At 44.6% G+C, this 27,530-nt stretch overlaps 22 non-coding genes across 22 annotated transcripts; all 22 read right to left on the minus strand.

Annotated features, from left to right (window-relative positions):
• Positions 1 to 1,799: 1,799 nt before the first annotated feature.
• Positions 1,800 to 1,881, minus strand: trnas-gcu (transfer RNA serine (anticodon GCU)). The gene has a single exon. It is a non-coding gene; the product is annotated as a tRNA-Ser (tRNA).
• A 245-nt stretch (positions 1,882 to 2,126) lies between these two features.
• On the minus strand, positions 2,127 to 2,215 carry trnar-ucg (transfer RNA arginine (anticodon UCG)). Its single transcript is given in 2 exon segments — positions 2,127 to 2,162; positions 2,179 to 2,215. It is a non-coding gene; the product is annotated as a tRNA-Arg (tRNA).
• Positions 2,216 to 4,140: 1,925 nt separating this feature from the next.
• trnas-gcu (transfer RNA serine (anticodon GCU)) lies at positions 4,141 to 4,222 on the minus strand. Its single transcript has one exon. It is a non-coding gene; the product is annotated as a tRNA-Ser (tRNA).
• Positions 4,223 to 4,467: 245 nt separating this feature from the next.
• Positions 4,468 to 4,556, minus strand: trnar-ucg (transfer RNA arginine (anticodon UCG)). Its single transcript is given in 2 exon segments — positions 4,468 to 4,503; positions 4,520 to 4,556. It is a non-coding gene; the product is annotated as a tRNA-Arg (tRNA).
• A 1,908-nt stretch (positions 4,557 to 6,464) lies between these two features.
• On the minus strand, positions 6,465 to 6,546 carry trnas-gcu (transfer RNA serine (anticodon GCU)). The gene has a single exon. It is a non-coding gene; the product is annotated as a tRNA-Ser (tRNA).
• A 245-nt stretch (positions 6,547 to 6,791) lies between these two features.
• Positions 6,792 to 6,880, minus strand: trnar-ucg (transfer RNA arginine (anticodon UCG)). The gene is given in 2 exon segments: positions 6,792 to 6,827; positions 6,844 to 6,880. It is a non-coding gene; the product is annotated as a tRNA-Arg (tRNA).
• Positions 6,881 to 8,809: 1,929 nt separating this feature from the next.
• Positions 8,810 to 8,897, minus strand: trnas-gcu (transfer RNA serine (anticodon GCU)). Its single transcript has one exon. It is a non-coding gene; the product is annotated as a tRNA-Ser (tRNA).
• Positions 8,898 to 9,136: 239 nt separating this feature from the next.
• Positions 9,137 to 9,225, minus strand: trnar-ucg (transfer RNA arginine (anticodon UCG)). Its single transcript is given in 2 exon segments — positions 9,137 to 9,172; positions 9,189 to 9,225. It is a non-coding gene; the product is annotated as a tRNA-Arg (tRNA).
• Positions 9,226 to 11,150: 1,925 nt separating this feature from the next.
• Positions 11,151 to 11,232, minus strand: trnas-gcu (transfer RNA serine (anticodon GCU)). The gene has a single exon. It is a non-coding gene; the product is annotated as a tRNA-Ser (tRNA).
• A 245-nt stretch (positions 11,233 to 11,477) lies between these two features.
• On the minus strand, positions 11,478 to 11,566 carry trnar-ucg (transfer RNA arginine (anticodon UCG)). Its single transcript is given in 2 exon segments — positions 11,478 to 11,513; positions 11,530 to 11,566. It is a non-coding gene; the product is annotated as a tRNA-Arg (tRNA).
• A 1,924-nt stretch (positions 11,567 to 13,490) lies between these two features.
• trnas-gcu (transfer RNA serine (anticodon GCU)) lies at positions 13,491 to 13,572 on the minus strand. The gene has a single exon. It is a non-coding gene; the product is annotated as a tRNA-Ser (tRNA).
• Positions 13,573 to 13,817: 245 nt separating this feature from the next.
• Positions 13,818 to 13,906, minus strand: trnar-ucg (transfer RNA arginine (anticodon UCG)). The gene is given in 2 exon segments: positions 13,818 to 13,853; positions 13,870 to 13,906. It is a non-coding gene; the product is annotated as a tRNA-Arg (tRNA).
• A 1,926-nt stretch (positions 13,907 to 15,832) lies between these two features.
• Positions 15,833 to 15,914, minus strand: trnas-gcu (transfer RNA serine (anticodon GCU)). The gene has a single exon. It is a non-coding gene; the product is annotated as a tRNA-Ser (tRNA).
• Positions 15,915 to 16,159: 245 nt separating this feature from the next.
• On the minus strand, positions 16,160 to 16,248 carry trnar-ucg (transfer RNA arginine (anticodon UCG)). The gene is given in 2 exon segments: positions 16,160 to 16,195; positions 16,212 to 16,248. It is a non-coding gene; the product is annotated as a tRNA-Arg (tRNA).
• Positions 16,249 to 18,173: 1,925 nt separating this feature from the next.
• Positions 18,174 to 18,255, minus strand: trnas-gcu (transfer RNA serine (anticodon GCU)). Its single transcript has one exon. It is a non-coding gene; the product is annotated as a tRNA-Ser (tRNA).
• A 245-nt stretch (positions 18,256 to 18,500) lies between these two features.
• Positions 18,501 to 18,589, minus strand: trnar-ucg (transfer RNA arginine (anticodon UCG)). The gene is given in 2 exon segments: positions 18,501 to 18,536; positions 18,553 to 18,589. It is a non-coding gene; the product is annotated as a tRNA-Arg (tRNA).
• A 1,924-nt stretch (positions 18,590 to 20,513) lies between these two features.
• On the minus strand, positions 20,514 to 20,595 carry trnas-gcu (transfer RNA serine (anticodon GCU)). The gene has a single exon. It is a non-coding gene; the product is annotated as a tRNA-Ser (tRNA).
• Positions 20,596 to 20,840: 245 nt separating this feature from the next.
• trnar-ucg (transfer RNA arginine (anticodon UCG)) lies at positions 20,841 to 20,929 on the minus strand. The gene is given in 2 exon segments: positions 20,841 to 20,876; positions 20,893 to 20,929. It is a non-coding gene; the product is annotated as a tRNA-Arg (tRNA).
• A 1,925-nt stretch (positions 20,930 to 22,854) lies between these two features.
• trnas-gcu (transfer RNA serine (anticodon GCU)) lies at positions 22,855 to 22,936 on the minus strand. The gene has a single exon. It is a non-coding gene; the product is annotated as a tRNA-Ser (tRNA).
• Positions 22,937 to 23,181: 245 nt separating this feature from the next.
• Positions 23,182 to 23,270, minus strand: trnar-ucg (transfer RNA arginine (anticodon UCG)). The gene is given in 2 exon segments: positions 23,182 to 23,217; positions 23,234 to 23,270. It is a non-coding gene; the product is annotated as a tRNA-Arg (tRNA).
• A 1,925-nt stretch (positions 23,271 to 25,195) lies between these two features.
• trnas-gcu (transfer RNA serine (anticodon GCU)) lies at positions 25,196 to 25,277 on the minus strand. The gene has a single exon. It is a non-coding gene; the product is annotated as a tRNA-Ser (tRNA).
• Positions 25,278 to 25,522: 245 nt separating this feature from the next.
• trnar-ucg (transfer RNA arginine (anticodon UCG)) lies at positions 25,523 to 25,611 on the minus strand. Its single transcript is given in 2 exon segments — positions 25,523 to 25,558; positions 25,575 to 25,611. It is a non-coding gene; the product is annotated as a tRNA-Arg (tRNA).
• Between the last annotated feature and the right edge of the window lie 1,919 nt (positions 25,612 to 27,530).

The raw sequence follows: 27,530 nt of genomic DNA on the forward strand, positions 1-27,530 counted from the left end.
TGGGTGCGCACCGGCGCAGGCAACCCCAATGTAAATTGGAACACTATAGTTTAACAATTCGGTCATTGCAGCTGAAATCATACTCCTTCTCAAACAATACAGGATGAGCCGGGTTTATGAGAAAATCCGTTTTAAAGGGAAATATTATGAACCGGAACTGACAACCAGCCCATTGAAACAGACACAGAATGATCCGGAATTGCAAGGACATCCCTTTTACCCAGATGCAGAATGACCCTTGACTGACAGCAGTTCACTTTTAAAAGAATAAAGTGAGATTTCGATCATCCCTGAAGGCAATTGTGCAGTGGGGCTCAGGACGACGCGGCGCAGAGACTGTTATTGAAGCCACAGGTGATAGACAGGGAGGGAGGGACGTAAAACCAGCCCAGTCCGAAACACACAAACAAACTTATATTCCTTAACCTCCAAAGGCAGGTTTTGAAATTTCAAATTGGAAATCCGGGACAGACAGCACATCCCTTTGAAACAGACACAGAATGATGAGGGTCTGATAGCACACCATTTTACAGAGACAGAGAATGATCTCGGACAGACAGCAAATCCCCTTAAAAGGGACACGGAAATAGAATGAATAAAAACAGATAAATATGTAAAACTCGGCAGGTCGTGCAGATTTTGTGGAGGAAGAATCCGGTTTCACGTTCTGTCGGATAATAATTCCGATATTTCAGGAAAAAGTTAAAGATTACAGATGTTTTCAACAAAAATAGCGCCTGGAAAAAATACGCAGCGGGAAATGTCAAATGTGAACATTTGTGATACAGCGGAACGAAGGAGTGATTAAATAATACATGGCACAATGGAGAAAGGCAAAGTGGGTGGTAATCGGGCAATAACGTAACAAAGGATGGTCCAGAGGAAGTGTTAGTGGGAATAGCAGAACCATTACCAGACAATGGGAGCGGTGCTTATCATCCGATACGTTGAACCAAATGTTGAGGCCAGAAGACGAGAACATGCCTACAATATAGGGTATCACCGCCTTTTAATCAGACCAGGCAGCTTTGCCAGCCCGGATTGATTTCCTGTTTGCTTTGAATTCGGCAGCCAAGGGACGAATTCAAAAAGCAGCTTCTCTCATCTTTTCAGCTCTAGAGACACAGGACGCACACATGTTCAGGGCAGAGGTGGAGATTGACGCTGAATGTATGCTTATCCCAATTGAGGTGAACTTATCCGTACAGACAGGAAGATATACTGATCAAGTATCGGCCGGAACCAAACAAGGCTTTAGGTTATCCAACGAGTCACAGAGCCGAGTACCTCTGAGATATTTTAACTTTACTCAGTTTGGCGGGATTCACTTTGCTCTGGGATTTGGATGCTAAGGGAACATCGGCGTAAAATCACACGTTTTAACGTGAAATACGTCTGTTTTCTCACATGTCGAGCGGCTGTTAGAAGCGGAACTTTGAGTAAAACATGACGGGGTTCGTCCGGGATTTGGCCCGTGACCTCTCGCATTTCAAATGTGATCAATCCGAAGGGAGAATCATAACCGTGGACCAACGAGCCGCCGACAGTGAAAAGCGCAGCTCTCAGATTCTGACGGTGGTGAGAAATGATATTATGGCCCATCGTGCATGTGCTGTCTCTCAGATACCTATCTAATTAGTGCCCCTCGCCATTGTACTGCAACTGTTCTCCTTTTGACGAATATATTATTAATTTGAGACATTACATGAGGAAAGTACTGCATCCCTGTAAGTAAAAAGGGAATTTGGCGAAGTGGTGAAATGTGAATGTCAAATAGTGGTTAAGCTGCAAGTCAACGACGACGAAAATGGGATTCGAAGCCATGCGTGCAGAGCACAATGGATGAGCAGTCCATCGCCTTAACCTCTCGGCCACCTCGTCCCTGCTATAAGACATCGTCAGCCATTCAATCTCCTGCTTTTTGTATCCAAACAGAAATAAGGTGCAAAAAAGTCCACTTCACAGCTTGCTCTGCCCGTGCATGCATATCGACAATGATGAAAACTTGCAATGAGATTCTTTGAGCAAACAGCCTTCCTTCACTTCAGGTAAGTGACTGGAAGAGATGGTTGGTTTCTCGGCAGAATCACAACAAATAATATAAAATTTCACGTAGCGAGCTAAGTTGACCGCGGCAGGACTCGAACCTGCAATCTTCTGATAACTTTGCGATTGTAATCGAAGTCAGACGCCTTATCCATTAGGCCACGCGGCCGCTGCCAGCACCATTCATTGTGTTGTTGTATATATTGCGAGCAAATTCGGGGCAACTGCAATATCAAGGAGTGGATTTAGGAAAAGATGAGCATATTTCGAGTGAATGAACAGATGCACTGCGATCTGGGTGCGCCCCGGCGCAGGCAACCCCAATATAAATTGGAACACTATAGTTTAACAATTCGGTCATTGCAGCTGAAATCATACTCCTTCTCAAACAATACAGGATGACCCGGGTTTCTGAGAAAATCCGTTTTAAAGGGAAAGATTATGAAAAGGAACTTACAACCAGCCCTTTTAAACAGACACAGAATGATCCGGGATTGCACGGACATCCCTTTTACCCAGATGCAGAATCACCCTTGACTGACAGCAGTTCCCTTTTAAAAGAATAAAGTGAGATTTCGATCATCCCTGAAGGCAATTGTGCAGTGGGGCTCAGGACCACGCGGCGCAGAGACTGTTATTGAAGCCACAGGTGATAGACAGGGAGGGAGGGACGTAAAACCAGCCCAGTCCGAAACACACAAACAAACTAATATTCCTTAACCTCCAAAGGCAGGTTTTGAAATTTCAAATTGGAAATCCGGGACAGACAGCACATCCCTTTGAAACAGACACAGAATGATGAGGGTCTGATAGCACACCATTTTACAGAGACAGAGAATGATCTCGGACAGACAGCAAATCCCCTTAAAAGGGACACGGAAATAGAATGAATAAAAACAGATAAATATGTAAAACTCGGCAGGTCGTGCAGATTTTGTGGAGGAAGAATCCGGTTTCACGTTCTGTCGGATAATAATTCCGATATTTCAGGAAAAAGTTAAAGATTACAGATGTTTTCAACAAAAATAGCGTCTGGAAAAAATACGCAGCGGGAAATGTCAAATGTGAACATTTGTGATACAGCGGAACGAAGGAGTGATTAAATAATACATGGCACAATGGAGAAAGGCAAAGTGGGTGGTAATCGGGCAATAACGTAACAAAGGATGGTCCAGAGGAAGTGTTATTGGGAATAGCAGAACCATTACCAGACAATGGGAGCGGTGCTTATCATCCGATACGTTGAACCAAATGTTGAGGCCAGAAGACGAGAACATGCCTACAATATAGGGTATCGCCGCCTTTTAATCAGACCAGGCAGCTTTGCCAGCCCGGATTGATTTCCTGTTTGCTTTGAATTCGGCAGCCAAGGGACGAATTCAAAAAGCAGCTTCTCTCATCTTTTCAGCTCTAGAGACACAGGACGCACACATGTTCAGGGCAGAGGTGGAGATTGACGCTGAATGTATGCTTATCCCAATTGAGGTGAACTTATCCGTACAGACAGGAAGATATACTGATCAAGTATCGGCCGGAAGCAAACAAGGCTTTAGGTTATCCAACGAGTCACAGAGCCGAGTACCTCTGAGATATTTTAACTTTACTCAGTTTGGCGGGATTCACTTTGCTCTGGGATTTGGATGCTAAGGGAACATCGGCGTAAAATCACACGTTTTAACGTGAAATACGTCTGTTTTCTCACATGTCGAGCGGCTGTTAGAAGCGGAACTTTGAGTAAAACATGGCGGGGTTCGTCCGGGATTTGGCCCGTGACCTCTCGCATTTCAAATGTGATCAATCCGAAGGGAGAATCATAACCGTGGACCAACGAGCCGCCGACAGTGAAAAGCGCAGCTCTCAGATTCTGACGGTGGTGAGAAATGATATTATGGCCCATCGTGCATGTGCTGTCTCTCAGATACCTATCTAATTAGTGCCCCTCGCCATTGTACTGCAACTGTTCTCCTTTTGACGAATATATTATTAATTTGAGACATTACATGAGGAAAGTACTGCATCCCTGTAAGTAAAAGGGGAATTTGGCGATGTGGTGAAATGTGAATGTCAAAAAGTGGTTAAGCTGCAAGTCAACGACGACGAGAATGGGATTCGAAGCCTTGCGTGCAGAGCACAATGGATGAGCAGTCCATCGCCTTAACCTCTCGGCCACCTCGTCTCTGCTATAAGACATCGTCAGCCATTCAATCTCCTGCTTTTTGTATCAAAACAGAAATAAGGTGCAAAAAAGTCCACTTCACAGCTTGCTCTGCCCGTGCATGCATATCGACAATGATGAAAACTTGCAATGAGATTCTTTGAGCAAACAGCCTTCCTTCACTTCAGGTGAGTGACTGGAAGAGATGGTTGGTTTCTCGGCAGAATCACAACAAATAATATAAAATTTCACGAAGCGAGCTAAGTTGACCGCGGCAGGACTCGAACCTGCAATCTTCTGATAACTTTCCGGTTGTAATCGAAGTCAGACGCCTTATCCATTAGGCCACGCGGCCGCTGCCAGCACCATTCATTGGGTTGTTGTATATATTACGAGCAAATTCGGGGCAACTGCAATATCAAGGAGTGGATTTAGGAAAAGATGAGCATATTTCGAGTGAATGAACAGATGCAATGCGATCTGGGTGCGCACCGGCGCAGGCAACTCCAATGTAAATTGGAACACTATAGTTTAACAATTCGGTCATTGCAGCTGAAATCATACTCCTTCTCAAACAATACAGGATGACCCGGGTTTCTGAGAAAATCCGTTTTAAAGGGAAAGATTATGAAAAGGAACTGACAACCAGCCCTTTTAAACAGCCACAGAATGATCCGGGATTGCACGGACATCCCTTTTACCCAGATGCAGAATCACCCTTGACTGACAGCAGTTCCCTTTTAAAAGAATAAAGTGAGATTTCGATCATCCCTGAAGGCAATTGTGCAGTGGGGCTCAGGACCACGCGGCGCAGAGACTGTTATTGAAGCCACAGGTGATAGACAAGGAGGGAGGGAGGGACGTAAAACCAGCCCAGTCTGAAACACACAAACAAACTAATATTCCTTAACCTCCAAAGGCAGGTTTTGAAATTTCAAATTAGAAATCCGGGACAGACAGCACATCCCTTTGAAACAGACACAGAATGATGAGGGTCTGATAGCACACCATTTTACAGAGACAGAGAATGATCTCGGACAGACAGCAAATCCCCTTAAAAGGGACACGGAAATAGAATGAATAAAAACAGATAAATATTTAAAACTCGGCAGGTCGTGCAGATTTTGTGGAGGAAGAATCTGGTTTCACGTTCTGTCGGATAATAATTCCGATATTTCAGGAAAAAGTTAAAGATTACAGATGTTTTCAACAAAAATAGCGCCTGGAAATACGCAGCGAGAAATGTCAAATGGGAACTTTTGTGATACAGCGGAACGAAGGAGTGATGAAATAATACATGGCACAATGGAGAAAGGCAAAGTGGGTGGTAATCGGGCAATAACGTAACAAAGGATGGTCCAGAGGACGTGTTAGTGGGAATAGCAGAACCATTACCAGACAATGGGAGCGGTGCTTATCATCCGATACGTTGAACCAAATGTTGAGGCCAGGAGACGAGAACATGCCTACAATATAGGGTATCACCGCCTTTTAATCAGACCAGGCAGCTTTGCCAGCCCGGATTGATTTCCTGTATGCTTTGAATTCGGCAGCCAAGGGACGAATTCAAAAAGCAGCTTCTCTCATCTTTTCAGCTCTAGAGACACAGGACGCACACATGTTCAGGGCAGAGGTGGAGATTGACGCTGAATGTATGCTTATCCCAATTGAGGTGAACTTATCCGTACAGACAGGAAGATATACTGATCAAGTATCGGCCGGAACCAAACAAGGCTTTAGGTTATCCAACGAGTCACAGAGCCGAGTACCTCTGAGATATTTTAACTTTACTCAGTTTGGCGGGATTCACTTTGCTCTGGGATTTGGATGCTAAGGGAACATCGGCGTAAAATCACACGTTTTAACATGAAATACGTCTGTTTTCTCACATGTCGAGCGGCTGTTAGAAGCGGAACTTTGAGTAAAACATGGCGGGGTTCGTCCGGGATTTGGCCCGTGACCTCTCGCATTTCAAATGTGATCAATCCGAGGACCAACGAGCCGCCCACAGTGAAAAGCGCAGCTCTCAGATTCTGACGGTGGTGAGAAATGATATTATGGCCCATCGTTCATGTGCTGTCTCTCAGATACCTATCTAATTAGTGCCCCTCGCCATTGTACTGCAACTGTTCTCCTTTTGACGAATATATTATTAATTTGAGACGTGACATGAGGAAAGTACAGCATCCCTGAAAGCAAAAGGGGAATTTGGCGATGAGGTTAAATGTGAATGTCAAAAAGTGGTTAAGCTGCAAGCCAACGACGACGAGAATGGGACTCGAACCCATGCGTGCAGAGCACCATGGTTTAGCAGTCCATCGCCTTAACCTCTCAGCCACCTCGTCTCTGCTATAAGACATCGTCAGCCATTCAATCTCCTGCTTTTTGTATCCAAACAGAAATAATGTGCAAGAAAGTCCACTTCACAGCTTGCTCTGCCCGTGCATGCATATCGACAATGATGAAAACTTGCAATGAGATTCTTTGAGCAAACAGCCTTCCTTCACTTCAGGTGAGTGACTGGAAGAGATGGTTGGTTTCTCGGCAGAATCACAACAAATAATATAAAATTTCACGTAGCGAGCTAAGGTGACAGCGGCAGGACTCGAACCTGCAATCTTCTGATAACTTTGCGATTGTAATCGAAGTCAGACGCTTTATCCATTAGGCCACGCGGCCGCTGCCAGCACCATTCATTGTGTTGTTGTATATATTGCGAGCAAATTCGGGGCAACTGCAATATCAAGGAGTGGATTTAGGAAAAGATGAGCATATTTCCAGTGAATGAACAGATGCACTGCGATCTGGGTGCGCACCGGCGCAGGCAACCCCAATATAAATTGGAACACTATAGTTTAACAATTCGGTCATTGCAGCTGAAATCATACTCCTTCTCAAACAATACAGGATGACCCGGGTTTCTGAGAAAATCCGTTTTAAAGGGAAAGATTATGAAAAGGAACTGACAACCAGCCCTTTTAAACAGACACAGAATGATCCGGGATTGCACGGACATCCCTTTTACCCAGATGCAGAATCACCCTTGACTGACAGCAGTTCCCTTTTAAAAGAATAAAGTGAGATTTCGATCATCCCTGAAGGCAATTGTGCAGTGGGGCTCAGGACCACGCGGCGCAGAGACTGTTATTGAAGCCATAGGTGATAGACAAGGAGGGAGGGAGGGACGTAAAACCAGCCCAGTCTGAAACACACAAACAAACTAATATTCCTTAACCTCCAAAGGCAGGTTTTGAAATTTCAAATAGGAAATCCGGGACAGACAGCACATCCCTTTGAAACAGACACAGAATGATGAGGGTCTGATAGCACACCATTTTACAGAGACAGAGAATGATCTCAGACAGACAGCAAATCCCCTTAAAAGGGACACGGAAATAGAATGAATAAAAACAGATAAATTTTTAAAACTCGGCAGGTCGTGCAGATTTTGTGGAGGAAGAATCCGGTTTCACGTTCTGTCGGATAATAATTCCGATATTTCAGGAAAAAGTTAAAGATTACAGATGTTTTCAACAAAAATAGCGCCTGGAAAAAATACGCAGCGAGAAATGTCAAATGGGAACTTTTGTGATACAGCGGAACGAAGGAGTGATGAAATAATACATGGCACAATGGAGAAAGGCAAAGTGGGTGGTAATAGGGCAATAACGTAACAAAGGATGGGCCAGAGGAAGTGTTAGTGGGAATAGCAGAACCATTACCAGACAATGGGAGCGGTGCTTATCATCCGATACGTTGAACCTAATGTTGAGGCCAGAAGACGAGAACATCCCTACAATATAGGGTATCACCGCCTTTTAATCAGACCAGGCAGCTTTGCCAGCCCGGATTGATTTCCTGTATGCTTTGAATTCGGCAGCAAAGGGACGAATTCAAAAAGCAGCTTCTCTCATCTTTTCAGCTCGAGAGACACAGGACGCACACATGTTCAGGGCAGAGGTGGAGATTGACGCTGAATGTACGCTTATCCCAATTGAGGTGAACTTATCCGTACAGACAGGAAGATATACTGATCAAGTATCGGCCGGAACCAAACAAGGCTTTAGGTTATCCAACGAGTCACAGAGCCGAGTACCTCTGAGATATTTTAACTTTACTCAGTTTGGCGGGATTCACTTTGCTCTGGGATTTGGATGCTAAGGGAACATCGGCGTAAAATCACACGTTTTCACGTGAAATACGTCTGTTTTCTCACATGTCGAGCGGCTGTTAGAAGCGGAACTTTGAGTAAAACATGGCGGGGTTCGTCCGGGATTTGGCCCGTGACCTCTCGCATTTCAAATGTGATCAATCCGAAGGGAGAATCATAACCGTGGACCAACGAGCCGCCGACAGTGAAAAGCGCAGCTCTCAGATTCTGACGGTGGTGAGAAATGATATTGTGGCCCATCGTTCATGTGCTGTCTCTCAGATACCTATCTAAGTAGTGCCCCTCGCCATTGTACTGCAACTGTTCTCCTTTTGACGAATATATTATTAATTTGAGACGTGACATGAGGAAAGTACAGCATCCCTGTAAGTAAAAGGGGAATTTGGCGATGAGGTTAAATGTGAATGTCATAAAGTGGTTAAGCTGCAACCCAACGACGACGAGAATGGGACTCGAACCCATGCGTGCAGAGCACAATGGATGAGCAGTCCATCGCCTTAACCTCTTGGCCACTTCGTTCCCGCTATAAGACATCGTCAGCCATTCAATCTCCTGCTTTTTGTATCCAAACAGAAATAAGGTGCAAAAAAGTCCACTTCACAGCTTGCTCTGCCCGTGCATGCATATCGACAATGATGAAAACTTGCAATGAGATTCTTTGAGCAAACAGCCTTCCATCACTTCAGGTGAGTGACTGGAAGAGATGGTTGGTTTCTCGGCAGAATCACAACAAAGAATATAAAATTTTACGTCGCGAGCTAAGTTGACCGCGGCAGGACTCGAACCTGCAATCTTCTGATAACTTTCCGGTTGTAATCGAAGTCAGACGCCTTATCCATTAGGCCACGCGGCCGCTGCCAGCACCATTCATTGTGTTGTTGTATATATTGCGAGCAAATTCTGGGCAACTGCAATATCAAGGAGTGGATTTAGGAAAAGATGAGCATATTTCGAGTGAATGAACAGATGCACTGCGATCTGGGTGCGCACCGGCGCAGGCAACCCCAATGTAAATTGGAACACTATAGTTTAACAATTCGGTCATTGCAGCTGAAATCATACTCCTTCTCAAACAATACAGGATGAGCCGGGTTTATGAGAAAATCCGTTTTAAAGGGAAATATTATGAACCGGAACTGACAACCAGCCCATTGAAACAGACACAGAATGATCCGGAATTGCAAGGACATCCCTTTTACCCAGATGCAGAATGACCCTTGACTGACAGCAGTTCACTTTTAAAAGAATAAAGTGAGATTTCGATCATCCCTGAAGGCAATTGTGCAGTGGGGCTCAGGACGACGCGGCGCAGAGACTGTTATTGAAGCCACAGGTGATAGACAGGGAGGGAGGGACGTAAAACCAGCCCAGTCCGAAACACACAAACAAACTTATATTCCTTAACCTCCAAAGGCAGGTTTTGAAATTTCAAATTGGAAATCCGGGACAGACAGCACATCCCTTTGAAACAGACACAGAATGATGAGGGTCTGATAGCACACCATTTTACAGAGACAGAGAATGATCTCGGACAGACAGCAAATCCCCTTAAAAGGGACACGGAAATAGAATGAATAAAAACAGATAAATATGTAAAACTCGGCAGGTCGTGCAGATTTTGTGGAGGAAGAATCCGGTTTCACGTTCTGTCGGATAATAATTCCGATATTTCAGGAAAAAGTTAAAGATTACAGATGTTTTCAACAAAAATAGCGCCTGGAAAAAATACGCAGCGGGAAATGTCAAATGTGAACATTTGTGATACAGCGGAACGAAGGAGTGATTAAATAATACATGGCACAATGGAGAAAGGCAAAGTGGGTGGTAATCGGGCAATAACGTAACAAAGGATGGTCCAGAGGAAGTGTTAGTGGGAATAGCAGAACCATTACCAGACAATGGGAGCGGTGCTTATCATCCGATACGTTGAACCAAATGTTGAGGCCAGAAGACGAGAACATGCCTACAATATAGGGTATCACCGCCTTTTAATCAGACCAGGCAGCTTTGCCAGCCCGGATTGATTTCCTGTTTGCTTTGAATTCGGCAGCCAAGGGACGAATTCAAAAAGCAGCTTCTCTCATCTTTTCAGCTCTAGAGACACAGGACGCACACATGTTCAGGGCAGAGGTGGAGATTGACGCTGAATGTATGCTTATCCCAATTGAGGTGAACTTATCCGTACAGACAGGAAGATATACTGATCAAGTATCGGCCGGAACCAAACAAGGCTTTAGGTTATCCAACGAGTCACAGAGCCGAGTACCTCTGAGATATTTTAACTTTACTCAGTTTGGCGGGATTCACTTTGCTCTGGGATTTGGATGCTAAGGGAACATCGGCGTAAAATCACACGTTTTAACGTGAAATACGTCTGTTTTCTCACATGTCGAGCGGCTGTTAGAAGCGGAACTTTGAGTAAAACATGACGGGGTTCGTCCGGGATTTGGCCCGTGACCTCTCGCATTTCAAATGTGATCAATCCGAAGGGAGAATCATAACCGTGGACCAACGAGCCGCCGACAGTGAAAAGCGCAGCTCTCAGATTCTGACGGTGGTGAGAAATGATATTATGGCCCATCGTGCATGTGCTGTCTCTCAGATACCTATCTAATTAGTGCCCCTCGCCATTGTACTGCAACTGTTCTCCTTTTGACGAATATATTATTAATTTGAGACATTACATGAGGAAAGTACTGCATCCCTGTAAGTAAAAAGGGAATTTGGCGAAGTGGTGAAATGTGAATGTCAAATAGTGGTTAAGCTGCAAGTCAACGACGACGAAAATGGGATTCGAAGCCATGCGTGCAGAGCACAATGGATGAGCAGTCCATCGCCTTAACCTCTCGGCCACCTCGTCCCTGCTATAAGACATCGTCAGCCATTCAATCTCCTGCTTTTTGTATCCAAACAGAAATAAGGTGCAAAAAAGTCCACTTCACAGCTTGCTCTGCCCGTGCATGCATATCGACAATGATGAAAACTTGCAATGAGATTCTTTGAGCAAACAGCCTTCCTTCACTTCAGGTAAGTGACTGGAAGAGATGGTTGGTTTCTCGGCAGAATCACAACAAATAATATAAAATTTCACGTAGCGAGCTAAGTTGACCGCGGCAGGACTCGAACCTGCAATCTTCTGATAACTTTGCGATTGTAATCGAAGTCAGACGCCTTATCCATTAGGCCACGCGGCCGCTGCCAGCACCATTCATTGTGTTGTTGTATATATTGCGAGCAAATTCGGGGCAACTGCAATATCAAGGAGTGGATTTAGGAAAAGATGAGCATATTTCGAGTGAATGAACAGATGCACTGCGATCTGGGTGCGCCCCGGCGCAGGCAACCCCAATATAAATTGGAACACTATAGTTTAACAATTCGGTCATTGCAGCTGAAATCATACTCCTTCTCAAACAATACAGGATGACCCGGGTTTCTGAGAAAATCCGTTTTAAAGGGAAAGATTATGAAAAGGAACTTACAACCAGCCCTTTTAAACAGACACAGAATGATCCGGGATTGCACGGACATCCCTTTTACCCAGATGCAGAATCACCCTTGACTGACAGCAGTTCCCTTTTAAAAGAATAAAGTGAGATTTCGATCATCCCTGAAGGCAATTGTGCAGTGGGGCTCAGGACCACGCGGCGCAGAGACTGTTATTGAAGCCACAGGTGATAGACAGGGAGGGAGGGACGTAAAACCAGCCCAGTCCGAAACACACAAACAAACTAATATTCCTTAACCTCCAAAGGCAGGTTTTGAAATTTCAAATTGGAAATCCGGGACAGACAGCACATCCCTTTGAAACAGACACAGAATGATGAGGGTCTGATAGCACACCATTTTACAGAGACAGAGAATGATCTCGGACAGACAGCAAATCCCCTTAAAAGGGACACGGAAATAGAATGAATAAAAACAGATAAATATGTAAAACTCGGCAGGTCGTGCAGATTTTGTGGAGGAAGAATCCGGTTTCACGTTCTGTCGGATAATAATTCCGATATTTCAGGAAAAAGTTAAAGATTACAGATGTTTTCAACAAAAATAGCGTCTGGAAAAAATACGCAGCGGGAAATGTCAAATGTGAACATTTGTGATACAGCGGAACGAAGGAGTGATTAAATAATACATGGCACAATGGAGAAAGGCAAAGTGGGTGGTAATCGGGCAATAACGTAACAAAGGATGGTCCAGAGGAAGTGTTATTGGGAATAGCAGAACCATTACCAGACAATGGGAGCGGTGCTTATCATCCGATACGTTGAACCAAATGTTGAGGCCAGAAGACGAGAACATGCCTACAATATAGGGTATCACCGCCTTTTAATCAGACCAGGCAGCTTTGCCAGCCCGGATTGATTTCCTGTTTGCTTTGAATTCGGCAGCCAAGGGACGAATTCAAAAAGCAGCTTCTCTCATCTTTTCAGCTCTAGAGACACAGGACGCACACATGTTCAGGGCAGAGGTGGAGATTGACGCTGAATGTATGCTTATCCCAATTGAGGTGAACTTATCCGTACAGACAGGAAGATATACTGATCAAGTATCGGCCGGAACCAAACAAGGCTTTAGGTTATCCAACGAGTCACAGAGCCGAGTACCTCTGAGATATTTTAACTTTACTCAGTTTGGCGGGATTCACTTTGCTCTGGGATTTGGATGCTAAGGGAACATCGGCGTAAAATCACACGTTTTAACGTGAAATACGTCTGTTTTCTCACATGTCGAGCGGCTGTTAGAAGCGGAACTTTGAGTAAAACATGACGGGGTTCGTCCGGGATTTGGCCCGTGATTCTCGCATTTCAAATGTGATCAATCCGAAGGGAGAATCATAACCGTGGACCAACGAGCCGCCGACAGTGAAAAGCGCAGCTCTCAGATTCTGACGGTGGTGAGAAATGATATTGTGGCCCATCGTGCATGTGCTGTCTCTCAGATACCTATCTAATTAGTGCCCCTCGCCATTGTACTGCAACTGTTCTCCTTTTGACGAATATATTATTAATTTGAGACATTACATGAGGAAAGTACTGCATCCCTGTAAGTAAAAAGGGAATTTGGCGAAGTGGTGAAATGTGAATGTCAAATAGTGGTTAAGCTGCAAGTCAACGACGACGAAAATGGGATTCGAAGCCATGCGTGCAGAGCACAATGGATGAGCAGTCCATCGCCTTAACCTCTCGGCCACCTCGTCCCTGCTATAAGACATCGTCAGCCATTCAATCTCCTGCTTTTTGTATCCAAACAGAAATAAGGTGCAAAAAAGTCCACTTCACAGCTTGCTCTGCCCGTGCATGCATATCGACAATGATGAAAACTTGCAATGAGATTCTTTGAGCAAACAGCCTTCCTTCACTTCAGGTAAGTGACTGGAAGAGATGGTTGGTTTCTCGGCAGAATCACAACAAATAATATAAAATTTCACGTAGCGAGCTAAGGTGACAGCGGCAGGACTCGAACCTGCAATCTTCTGATAACTTTGCGATTGTAATCGAAGTCAGACGCTTTATCCATTAGGCCACGCGGCCGCTGCCAGCACCATTCATTGTGTTGTATATATTGCGAGCAAATTCGGGGCAACTGCAATATCAAGGAGTGGATTTAGGAAAAGATGAGCATATTTCCAGTGAATGAACAGATGCACTGCGATCTGGGTGCGCACCGGCGCAGGCAACCCCAATATAAATTGGAACACTATAGTTTAACAATTCGGTCATTGCAGCTGAAATCATACTCCTTCTCAAACAATACAGGATGACCCGGGTTTCTGAGAAAATCCGTTTTAAAGGGAAAGATTATGAAAAGGAACTGACAACCAGCCCTTTTAAACAGACACAGAATGATCCGGGATTGCACGGACATCCCTTTTACCCAGATGCAGAATCACCCTTGACTGACAGCAGTTCCCTTTTAAAAGAATAAAGTGAGATTTCGATCATCCCTGAAGGCAATTGTGCAGTGGGGCTCAGGACCACGCGGCGCAGAGACTGTTATTGAAGCCATAGGTGATAGACAAGGAGGGAGGGAGGGACGTAAAACCAGCCCAGTCTGAAACACACAAACAAACTAATATTCCTTAACCTCCAAAGGCAGGTTTTGAAATTTCAAATTGGAAATCCGGGACAGACAGCACATCCCTTTGAAACAGACACAGAATGATGAGGGTCTGATAGCACACCATTTTACAGAGACAGAGAATGATCTCAGACAGACAGCAAATCCCCTTAAAAGGGACACGGAAATAGAATGAATAAAAACAGATAAATTTTTAAAACTCGGCAGGTCGTGCAGATTTTGTGGAGGAAGAATCCGGTTTCACGTTCTGTCGGATAATAATTCCGATATTTCAGGAAAAAGTTAAAGATTACAGATGTTTTCAACAAAAATAGCGCCTGGAAAAAATACGCAGCGAGAAATGTCAAATGGGAACTTTTGTGATACAGCGGAACGAAGGAGTGATGAAATAATACATGGCACAATGGAGAAAGGCAAAGTGGGTGGTAATAGGGCAATAACGTAACAAAGGATGGGCCAGAGGAAGTGTTAGTGGGAATAGCAGAACCATTACCAGACAATGGGAGCGGTGCTTATCATCCGATACGTTGAACCTAATGTTGAGGCCAGAAGACGAGAACATCCCTACAATATAGGGTATCACCGCCTTTTAATCAGACCAGGCAGCTTTGCCAGCCCGGATTGATTTCCTGTATGCTTTGAATTCGGCAGCAAAGGGACGAATTCAAAAAGCAGCTTCTCTCATCTTTTCAGCTCGAGAGACACAGGACGCACACATGTTCAGGGCAGAGGTGGAGATTGACGCTGAATGTACGCTTATCCCAATTGAGGTGAACTTATCCGTACAGACAGGAAGATATACTGATCAAGTATCGGCCGGAACCAAACAAGGCTTTAGGTTATCCAACGAGTCACAGAGCCGAGTACCTCTGAGATATTTTAACTTTACTCAGTTTGGCGGGATTCACTTTGCTCTGGGATTTGGATGCTAAGGGAACATCGGCGTAAAATCACACGTTTTCACGTGAAATACGTCTGTTTTCTCACATGTCGAGCGGCTGTTAGAAGCGGAACTTTGAGTAAAACATGGCGGGGTTCGTCCGGGATTTGGCCCGTGACCTCTCGCATTTCAAATGTGATCAATCCGAAGGGAGAATCATAACCGTGGACCAACGAGCCGCCGACAGTGAAAAGCGCAGCTCTCAGATTCTGACGGTGGTGAGAAATGATATTGTGGCCCATCGTTCATGTGCTGTCTCTCAGATACCTATCTAAGTAGTGCCCCTCGCCATTGTACTGCAACTGTTCTCCTTTTGACGAATATATTATTAATTTGAGACGTGACATGAGGAAAGTACAGCATCCCTGTAAGTAAAAGGGGAATTTGGCGATGAGGTTAAATGTGAATGTCATAAAGTGGTTAAGCTGCAACCCAACGACGACGAGAATGGGACTCGAACCCATGCGTGCAGAGCACAATGGATGAGCAGTCCATCGCCTTAACCTCTTGGCCACCTCGTTCCCGCTATAAGACATCGTCAGCCATTCAATCTCCTGCTTTTTGTATCCAAACAGAAATAAGGTGCAAAAAAGTCCACTTCACAGCTTGCTCTGCCCGTGCATGCATATCGACAATGATGAAAACTTGCAATGAGATTCTTTGAGCAAACAGCCTTCCATCACTTCAGGTGAGTGACTGGAAGAGATGGTTGGTTTCTCGGCAGAATCACAACAAAGAATATAAAATTTTACGTCGCGAGCTAAGTTGACCGCGGCAGGACTCGAACCTGCAATCTTCTGATAACTTTCCGGTTGTAATCGAAGTCAGACGCCTTATCCATTAGGCCACGCGGCCGCTGCCAGCACCATTCATTGTGTTGTTGTATATATTGCGAGCAAATTCTGGGCAACTGCAATATCAAGGAGTGGATTTAGGAAAAGATGAGCATATTTCGAGTGAATGAACAGATGCACTGCGATCTGGGTGCGCACCGGCGCAGGCAACCCCAATGTAAATTGGAACACTATAGTTTAACAATTCGGTCATTGCAGCTGAAATCATACTCCTTCTCAAACAATACAGGATGAGCCGGGTTTATGAGAAAATCCGTTTTAAAGGGAAATATTATGAACCGGAACTGACAACCAGCCCATTGAAACAGACACAGAATGATCCGGAATTGCAAGGACATCCCTTTTACCCAGATGCAGAATGACCCTTGACTGACAGCAGTTCACTTTTAAAAGAATAAAGTGAGATTTCGATCATCCCTGAAGGCAATTGTGCAGTGGGGCTCAGGACGACGCGGCGCAGAGACTGTTATTGAAGCCACAGGTGATAGACAGGGAGGGAGGGACGTAAAACCAGCCCAGTCCGAAACACACAAACAAACTTATATTCCTTAACCTCCAAAGGCAGGTTTTGAAATTTCAAATTGGAAATCCGGGACAGACAGCACATCCCTTTGAAACAGACACAGAATGATGAGGGTCTGATAGCACACCATTTTACAGAGACAGAGAATGATCTCGGACAGACAGCAAATCCCCTTAAAAGGGACACGGAAATAGAATGAATAAAAACAGATAAATATGTAAAACTCGGCAGGTCGTGCAGATTTTGTGGAGGAAGAATCCGGTTTCACGTTCTGTCGGATAATAATTCCGATATTTCAGGAAAAAGTTAAAGATTACAGATGTTTTCAACAAAAATAGCGCCTGGAAAAAATACGCAGCGGGAAATGTCAAATGTGAACATTTGTGATACAGCGGAACGAAGGAGTGATTAAATAATACATGGCACAATGGAGAAAGGCAAAGTGGGTGGTAATCGGGCAATAACGTAACAAAGGATGGTCCAGAGGAAGTGTTAGTGGGAATAGCAGAACCATTACCAGACAATGGGAGCGGTGCTTATCATCCGATACGTTGAACCAAATGTTGAGGCCAGAAGACGAGAACATGCCTACAATATAGGGTATCACCGCCTTTTAATCAGACCAGGCAGCTTTGCCAGCCCGGATTGATTTCCTGTTTGCTTTGAATTCGGCAGCCAAGGGACGAATTCAAAAAGCAGCTTCTCTCATCTTTTCAGCTCTAGAGACACAGGACGCACACATGTTCAGGGCAGAGGTGGAGATTGACGCTGAATGTATGCTTATCCCAATTGAGGTGAACTTATCCGTACAGACAGGAAGATATACTGATCAAGTATCGGCCGGAACCAAACAAGGCTTTAGGTTATCCAACGAGTCACAGAGCCGAGTACCTCTGAGATATTTTAACTTTACTCAGTTTGGCGGGATTCACTTTGCTCTGGGATTTGGATGCTAAGGGAACATCGGCGTAAAATCACACGTTTTAACGTGAAATACGTCTGTTTTCTCACATGTCGAGCGGCTGTTAGAAGCGGAACTTTGAGTAAAACATGACGGGGTTCGTCCGGGATTTGGCCCGTGACCTCTCGCATTTCAAATGTGATCAATCCGAAGGGAGAATCATAACCGTGGACCAACGAGCCGCCGACAGTGAAAAGCGCAGCTCTCAGATTCTGACGGTGGTGAGAAATGATATTATGGCCCATCGTGCATGTGCTGTCTCTCAGATACCTATCTAATTAGTGCCCCTCGCCATTGTACTGCAACTGTTCTCCTTTTGACGAATATATTATTAATTTGAGACATTACATGAGGAAAGTACTGCATCCCTGTAAGTAAAAAGGGAATTTGGCGAAGTGGTGAAATGTGAATGTCAAATAGTGGTTAAGCTGCAAGTCAACGACGACGAAAATGGGATTCGAAGCCATGCGTGCAGAGCACAATGGATGAGCAGTCCATCGCCTTAACCTCTCGGCCACCTCGTCCCTGCTATAAGACATCGTCAGCCATTCAATCTCCTGCTTTTTGTATCCAAACAGAAATAAGGTGCAAAAAAGTCCACTTCACAGCTTGCTCTGCCCGTGCATGCATATCGACAATGATGAAAACTTGCAATGAGATTCTTTGAGCAAACAGCCTTCCTTCACTTCAGGTAAGTGACTGGAAGAGATGGTTGGTTTCTCGGCAGAATCACAACAAATAATATAAAATTTCACGTAGCGAGCTAAGTTGACCGCGGCAGGACTCGAACCTGCAATCTTCTGATAACTTTGCGATTGTAATCGAAGTCAGACGCCTTATCCATTAGGCCACGCGGCCGCTGCCAGCACCATTCATTGTGTTGTTGTATATATTGCGAGCAAATTCGGGGCAACTGCAATATCAAGGAGTGGATTTAGGAAAAGATGAGCATATTTCGAATGAATGAACAGATGCACTGCGATCTGGGTGCGCCCCGGCGCAGGCAACCCCAATATAAATTGGAACACTATAGTTTAACAATTCGGTCATTGCAGCTGAAATCATACTCCTTCTCAAACAATACAGGATGACCCGGGTTTCTGAGAAAATCCGTTTTAAAGGGAAAGATTATGAAAAGGAACTTACAACCAGCCCTTTTAAACAGACACAGAATGATCCGGGATTGCACGGACATCCCTTTTACCCAGATGCAGAATCACCCTTGACTGACAGCAGTTCCCTTTTAAAAGAATAAAGTGAGATTTCGATCATCCCTGAAGGCAATTGTGCAGTGGGGCTCAGGACCACGCGGCGCAGAGACTGTTATTGAAGCCACAGGTGATAGACAGGGAGGGAGGGACGTAAAACCAGCCCAGTCCGAAACACACAAACAAACTAATATTCCTTAACCTCCAAAGGCAGGTTTTGAAATTTCAAATTGGAAATCCGGGACAGACAGCACATCCCTTTGAAACAGACACAGAATGATGAGGGTCTGATAGCACACCATTTTACAGAGACAGAGAATGATCTCGGACAGACAGCAAATCCCCTTAAAAGGGACACGGAAATAGAATGAATAAAAACAGATAAATATGTAAAACTCGGCAGGTCGTGCAGATTTTGTGGAGGAAGAATCCGGTTTCACGTTCTGTCGGATAATAATTCCGATATTTCAGGAAAAAGTTAAAGATTACAGATGTTTTCAACAAAAATAGCGTCTGGAAAAAATACGCAGCGGGAAATGTCAAATGTGAACATTTGTGATACAGCGGAACGAAGGAGTGATTAAATAATACATGGCACAATGGAGAAAGGCAAAGTGGGTGGTAATCGGGCAATAACGTAACAAAGGATGGTCCAGAGGAAGTGTTATTGGGAATAGCAGAACCATTACCAGACAATGGGAGCGGTGCTTATCATCCGATACGTTGAACCAAATGTTGAGGCCAGAAGACGAGAACATGCCTACAATATAGGGTATCACCGCCTTTTAATCAGACCAGGCAGCTTTGCCAGCCCGGATTGATTTCCTGTTTGCTTTGAATTCGGCAGCCAAGGGACGAATTCAAAAAGCAGCTTCTCTCATCTTTTCAGCTCTAGAGACACAGGACGCACACATGTTCAGGGCAGAGGTGGAGATTGACGCTGAATGTATGCTTATCCCAATTGAGGTGAACTTATCCGTACAGACAGGAAGATATACTGATCAAGTATCGGCCGGAACCAAACAAGGCTTTAGGTTATCCAACGAGTCACAGAGCCGAGTACCTCTGAGATATTTTAACTTTACTCAGTTTGGCGGGATTCACTTTGCTCTGGGATTTGGATGCTAAGGGAACATCGGCGTAAAATCACACGTTTTAACGTGAAATACGTCTGTTTTCTCACATGTCGAGCGGCTGTTAGAAGCGGAACTTTGAGTAAAACATGACGGGGTTCGTCCGGGATTTGGCCCGTGATTCTCGCATTTCAAATGTGATCAATCCGAAGGGAGAATCATAACCGTGGACCAACGAGCCGCCGACAGTGAAAAGCGCAGCTCTCAGATTCTGACGGTGGTGAGAAATGATATTGTGGCCCATCGTGCATGTGCTGTCTCTCAGATACCTATCTAATTAGTGCCCCTCGCCATTGTACTGCAACTGTTCTCCTTTTGACGAATATATTATTAATTTGAGACATTACATGAGGAAAGTACTGCATCCCTGTAAGTAAAAAGGGAATTTGGCGAAGTGGTGAAATGTGAATGTCAAATAGTGGTTAAGCTGCAAGTCAACGACGACGAAAATGGGATTCGAAGCCATGCGTGCAGAGCACAATGGATGAGCAGTCCATCGCCTTAACCTCTCGGCCACCTCGTCCCTGCTATAAGACATCGTCAGCCATTCAATCTCCTGCTTTTTGTATCCAAACAGAAATAAGGTGCAAAAAAGTCCACTTCACAGCTTGCTCTGCCCGTGCATGCATATCGACAATGATGAAAACTTGCAATGAGATTCTTTGAGCAAACAGCCTTCCTTCACTTCAGGTAAGTGACTGGAAGAGATGGTTGGTTTCTCGGCAGAATCACAACAAAGAATATAAAATTTCACGTCGCGAGCTAAGTTGACCGCGGCAGGACTCGAACCTGCAATCTTCTGATAACTTTCCGGTTGTAATCGAAGTCAGACGCCTTATCCATTAGGCCACGCGTCCGCTGCCAGCACCATTCATTGTGTTGTTGTATATATTGCGAGCAAATTCGGGGCAACTGCAATATCAAGGAGTGGATTTAGGAAAAGATGAGCATATTTCAAGTGAATGAACAGATGCACTGCGATCTGGGTGCGCACCGGCGCAGGCAACCCCAATGTAAATTGGAACACTATAGTTTAACAATTCGGTCATTGCAGCTGAAATCATACTCCTTCTCAAACAATACAGGATGACCCGGGTTTCTGAGAAAATCCGTTTTAAAGGGAAAGATTATGAAAAGGAACTGACAACCAGCCCTTTTAAACAGACACAGAATGATCCAGGATTGCACGGACATCCCTTTTACCCAGATGCAGAATGACCCTTGACTGACAGCAGTTCACTTTTAAAAGAATAAAGTGAGATTTCGATCATCCCTGAAGGCAATTGTGCAGTGGGGCTCAGGACCACGCGGCGCAGAGACTGTTATTGAAGCCACAGGTGATAGACAGGGAGGGAGGGACGTAAAACCAGCCCAGTCTGAAACACACAAACCAACTAATATTCCTTAACCTCCAAAGGCAGGTTTTGAAATTTCAAATTGGAAATCCGGGACAGACAGCACATCCCTTTGAAACAGACACAGAATGATGAGGGTCTGATAGCACACCATTTTACAGAGACAGAGAATGATCTCGGACAGACAGCAAATCCCCTTAAAAGGGACACGGAAATAGAATGAATAAAAACAGATAAATATGTAAAACTCGGCAGGTCGTGCAGATTTTGTGGAGGAAGAATCCGGTTTCACGTTCTGTCGGATAATAATTCCGATATTTCAGGAAAAAGTTAAAGATTACAGATGTTTTCAACAAAAATAGCGCCTGGAAAAAATACGCAGCGAGAAATGTCAAATGTGAACATTTGTGATACAGCGGAACGAAGGAGTGATTAAATAATACATGGCACAATGGAGAAAGGCAAAGTGGGTGGTAATCGGGCAATAACGTAACAAAGGATGGTCCAGAGGAAGTGTTAGTGGGAATAGCAGAACCATTACCAGACAATGGGAGCGGTGCTTATCATCCGATAGGTTGAACCAAATGTTGAGGCCAGAAGACGAGAACATGCCTACAATATAGGGTATCACCGCCTTTTAATCAGACCAGGCAGCTTTGCCAGCCCGGATTGATTTCCTGTTTGCTTTGAATTCGGCAGCCAAGGGACGAATTCAAAAAGCAGCTTCTCTCATCTTTTCAGCTCTAGAGACACAGGACGCACACATGTTCAGGGCAGAGGTGGAGATTGACGCTGAATGTATGCTTATCCCAATTGAGGTGAACTTATCCGTACAGACAGGAAGATATACTGATCAAGTATCGGCCGGAACCAAACAACGCTTTTGGTTATCCAACGAGTCACAGAGCCGAGTACCTCTGAGATATTTTAACTTTACTCAGTTTGGCGGGATTCACTTTGCTCTGGGATTTGGATGCTAAGGGAACATCGGCGTAAAATCACACGTTTTAACGTGAAATACGTCTGTTTTCTCACATGTCGAGCGGCTGTTAGAAGCGGAACTTTGAGTAAAACATGACGGGGTTCGTCCGGGATTTGGCCCGTGACTTCTCGCATTTCAAATGTGATCAATCCGAAGGGAGAATCATAACCGTGGACCAACGAGCCGCCGACAGTGAAAAGCGCATCTCTCAGATTCTGACGGTGGTGAGAAATGATATTGTGGCCCATCGTGCATGTGCTGTCTCTCAGATACCTATCTAATTAGTGCCCCTCGCCATTGTACTGCAACTGTTCTCCTTTTGACGAATAAATTATTAATTTGAGACATTACATGAGGAAAGTACTGCATCCCTGTAAGTAAAAAGGGAATTTGGCGATGTGGTGAAATGTGAATATCAAATAGTGGTTAAGCTGCAAGTCAACGACGACGAAAATGGGATTCGAAGCCATGCGTGCAGAGCACAATGGATGAGCAGTCCATCGCCTTAACCTCTCGGCCACCTCGTCCCTGCTATAAGACATCGTCAGCCATTCAATCTCCTGCTTTTTGTATCCAAACAGAAATAAGGTGCAAAAAAGTCCACTTCACAGCTTGCTCTGCCCGTGCATGCATATCGTCAATGATGAAAACTTGCAATGAGATTCTTTGAGCAAACAGCCTTCCTTCACTTCAGGTGAGTGACTGGAAGAGATGGTTGGTTTCTCGGCAGAATCACAACAAAGAATATAAAATTTCACGTCGCGAGCTAAGTTGACCGCGGCAGGACTCGAACCTGCAATCTCCTGATAACTTTCCGGTTGTAATCGAAGTCAGACGCCTTATCCATTAGGCCACGCGGCCGCTGCCAGCACCATTCATTGTGTTGTTGTATATATTGCGAGCAAATTCGGGGCAACTGCAATATCAAGGAGTGGATTTAGGAAAAGATGAGCATATTTCAAGTGAATGAACAGTTGCACTGCGATCTGGGTGCGCACCGGCGCAGGCAACCCCAATATAAATTGGAACACTATAGTTTAACAATTCGGTCATTGCAGCTGAAATCATACTCCTTCTCAAACAATACAGGATGACCCGGGTTTCTGAGAAAATCCGTTTTAAAGGGAAAGATTATGAAAAGGAACTGACAACCAGCCCTTTTAAACAGACACAGAATGATCCGGGATTGCACGGACATCCCTTTTACCCAGATGCAGAATCACCCTTGACTGACAGCAGTTCCCTTTTAAAAGAATAAAGTGAGATTTCGATCATCCCTGAAGGCAATTGTGCAGTGGGGCTCAGGACCACGCGGCGCAGAGACTATTATTGAAGCCACAGGTGATAGACAAGGAGGGAGGGACGTAAAACCAGCCCAGTCTGAAACACACAAACAAACTAATATTCCTTAACCTCCAAAGGCAGGTTTTGAAATTTCAAATTGGAAATCCGGGACAGACAGCACATCCCTTTGAAACAGACACAGAATGATGAGGGTCTGATAGCACACCATTTTACAGAGACAGAGAATGATCTCGGACAGACAGCAAATCCCCTTAAAAGGGACACGGAAATAGAATGAATAAAAACAGATAAATATTTAAAACTCGGCAGGTCGTGCAGATTTTGTGGAGGAAGAATCCGGTTTCACGTTCTGTCGGATAATAATTCCGATATTTCAGGAAAAAGTTAAAGATTACAGATGTTTTCAACAAAAATAGCGCCTGGAAAAAACATGCAGCGAGAAATGTCAAATGGGAACTTTTGTGATGCAGCGGAACGAAGGAGTGATGAAATAATACATGGCACAATGGAGAAAGGCAAAGTGGGTGGTAATCGGGCAATAACGTAACAAAGGATGGGCCAGAGGAAGTGTTAGTGGGAATAGCAGAACCATTACCAGACAATGGGAGCGGTGCTTATCATCCGATACGTTGAACCTAATGTTGAGGCCAGAAGACGAGAACATGCCTACAATATAGGGTATCACCGCCTTTTAATCAGACCAGGCAGCTTTGCCAGCCCGGATTGATTTCCTGTATGCTTTGAATTCGGCAGCCAAGGGACGAATTCAAAAAGCAGCTTCTCTCATCTTTTCAGCTCTAGAGACAAAGGACGCACACATGTTCAGGGCAGAGGTGGAGATTGACGCTGAATGTATGCTTATCCCAATTGAGGTGAACTTATCCGTACAGACAGGAAGATATACTGATCAAGTATCGGCCGGAACCAAACAAGGCTTTAGGTTATCCAACGAGTCACAGAGCCGAGTACCTCTGAGATATTTTAACTTTACTCAGTTTGGCGGGATTCACTTTGCTCTGGGATTTGGATGCTAAGGGAACATCGGCGTAAAATCACACGTTTTAACGTGAAATACGTCTGTTTTCTCACATGTCGAGCGGCTGTTAGAAGCGGAACTTTGAGTAAAACATGGCGGGGCTCGTCCGGTATTTGGCTCGTGACCTCTCGCATTTCAATTGTGATCAATCCGAAGGGAGAATCATAACCATGGACCAACGAGCCGCCGACAGTGAAAAGCGCAGCTCTCAGATTCTGACGGTGGTGAGAAATGATATTATGGCCCATCGTTCATGTGCTGTCTCTCAGATACCTATCTAATTAGTGCCCCTCGCCATTGTACTGCAACTGTTCTCCTTTTGACGAATATATTATTAATTTGAGACGTGACATGAGGAAAGTACAGCATCCCTGTAAGTAAAAGGGGAATTTGGCGATGAGGTTAAATGTGAATGTCAAAAAGTGGTGAAGCTGCAAGCCAACGACGACGAGAATGGGACTCGAACCCATGCGTGCAGAGCACAATGGATTAGCAGTCCATCGCCTTAACCTCTCAGCCACCTCGTCTCTGCTATAAGACATCGTCAGCCATTCAATCTCCTGCTTTTTGTATCCAAACAGAAATAATGTGCAAGAAAGTCCACTTCACAGCTTGCTCTGCCCGTGCATGCAGATCGACAATGATGAAAACTTGCCATGAGATTCTTAAAGCAAACAGCCTTCCTTCACTTCAGGTGAGTGACTGGAAGAGATGGTTGATTTCTCGGCAGAATCACAACAAAGAATATAAAATTTCACGTAGCGAGCTAAGTTGACCGCGGCAGGACTCGAACCTGCAATCTTCTGATAACTTTGCGGTTGTAATCGAAGTCAGACGCCTTATCCATTAGGCCACGCGGCCGCTGCCAGCACCATTCATTGTGTTGTTGTATATATTGCGAGCAAATTCGGGGCAACTGCAATATCAAGGAGTGGATTTAGGAAAAGATGAGCATATTTCGAGTGAATGAACAGATGCACTGCGATCTGGGTGCGCACCGGCGCAGGCAACCCCAATGTAAATTGGAACACTATAGTTTAACAATTCGGTCATTGCAGCTGAAATCATATTCCTTCTCAAACAATACAGGATGAGCCGTGTTTATGAGAAAATCCGTTTTAAAGAGAAAGATTATGAACCGGAACTGACAACCAGCCCATTTAAACTGACACAGAATGATCCGGGATTGCAAGGACATCCCTTTTACCCAGATGCAGAATGACCCTTGACTGACAGCAGTTCACTTTTAAAAGAATAAAGTGAGATTTCGATCATCCCTGAAGGCAATTGTGCAGTGGGGCTCAGGACCACGCGGCGCAGAGACTGTTATTGAAGCCACAGGTGATAGACAGGGAGGGAGGGACGTAAAAATAGCCCAGTCTGAAACACACAAACAAACTAATATTCCTTAACCTCCAAAGGCAGGTTTTGAAATTTCAAATTGGAAATCCGGGACAGACAGCACATCCCTTTGAAACAGACACAGAATGATGAGGGTCTGATAGCACACCATTTTACAGAGACAGAGAATGATCTCGGACAGACAGCAAATCCCCTTAAAATGGACACGGAAATAAAATGAATAAAAACAGATAAATATGTAAAACTCGGCAGGTCGTGCAGATTTTGTGGAGGAAGAATCCGGTTTCACGTTCTGTCGGATAATAATTCCGATATTTCAGGAAAAAGTTAAAGATTACAGATGTTTTCAACAAAAATAGCGCCTGGAAAAAATACGCAGCGAGAAATGTCAAATGGGAACATTTGTGATACAGCGGAACGAAGGAGTGATTAAATAATACATGGCACAATGGAGAAAGGCAAATTGGGTGGTAATCGGGCAATAACGTAACAAAGGATGGTCCAGAGGAAGTGTTAGTGGGAATAGCAGAACCATTACCAGACAATGGGAGCGGTGCTTATCATCCGATACGTTGAACGTAATGTTGAGGCCAGAAGACGAGAACATGCCTACAATATAGGGTATCACCGCCTTTTAATCAGACCAGGCAGCTTTGCCAGCCCGGATTGATTTCCTGTATGCTTTGAATTCGGCAGCCAAGGGACGAATTCAAAAAGCAGCTTCTCTCATCTTTTCAGCTCTAGAGACACAGGACGCACACATGTTCAGGGCAGAGGTGGAGATTGACGCTGAATGTATGCTTATCCCAATTGAGGTGAACTTATCCGTACAGACAGGAAGATATACTGATCAAGTATCGGCCGGAACCAAACAAGGCTTTAGGTTATCCAACGAGTCACAGAGCCGAGTACCTCTGAGATATTTTAACTTTACTCAGTTTGGCGGGTTTCACTTTGCTCTGCGATTTGGATGCGAAGGGAACATCGGCGTAAAATCACACGTTTTAACGTGAAATACGTCTGTTTTCTCACATGTCGAGCGGCTGTTAGAAGCGGAACTTTGAGTAAAACATGGCGGGGCTCGTCCGGTATTTGGCCCGTGACCTCTCGCATTTCAAATGTGATCAATCCGAAGGGAGAATCATAACCATGGACCAACGAGCCGCCGATAGTGAAAAGCGCAGCTCTCAGATTCTGACGGTGGTGAGAAATGATATTATGGCCCATCGTGCATGTGCTGTCTCTCAGATACCTATCTAATTAGTGCCCCTCGCCATTGTACTGCAACTGTTCTCCTTTTGACGAATATATTATTAATTTGAGACGTGACATGAGGAAAGTACAGCATCCCTGTAAGTAAAAGGGGAATTTGGCGATGAGGTTAAATGTGAATGTCAAAAAGTGGTTAAGCTGCAAGC

The sequence above is a fragment of the Pristiophorus japonicus genome, unplaced genomic scaffold (assembly GCF_044704955.1).
Source record: "Pristiophorus japonicus isolate sPriJap1 unplaced genomic scaffold, sPriJap1.hap1 HAP1_SCAFFOLD_58, whole genome shotgun sequence".
NCBI classification, from domain to species: domain Eukaryota; kingdom Metazoa; phylum Chordata; class Chondrichthyes; family Pristiophoridae; genus Pristiophorus; species Pristiophorus japonicus.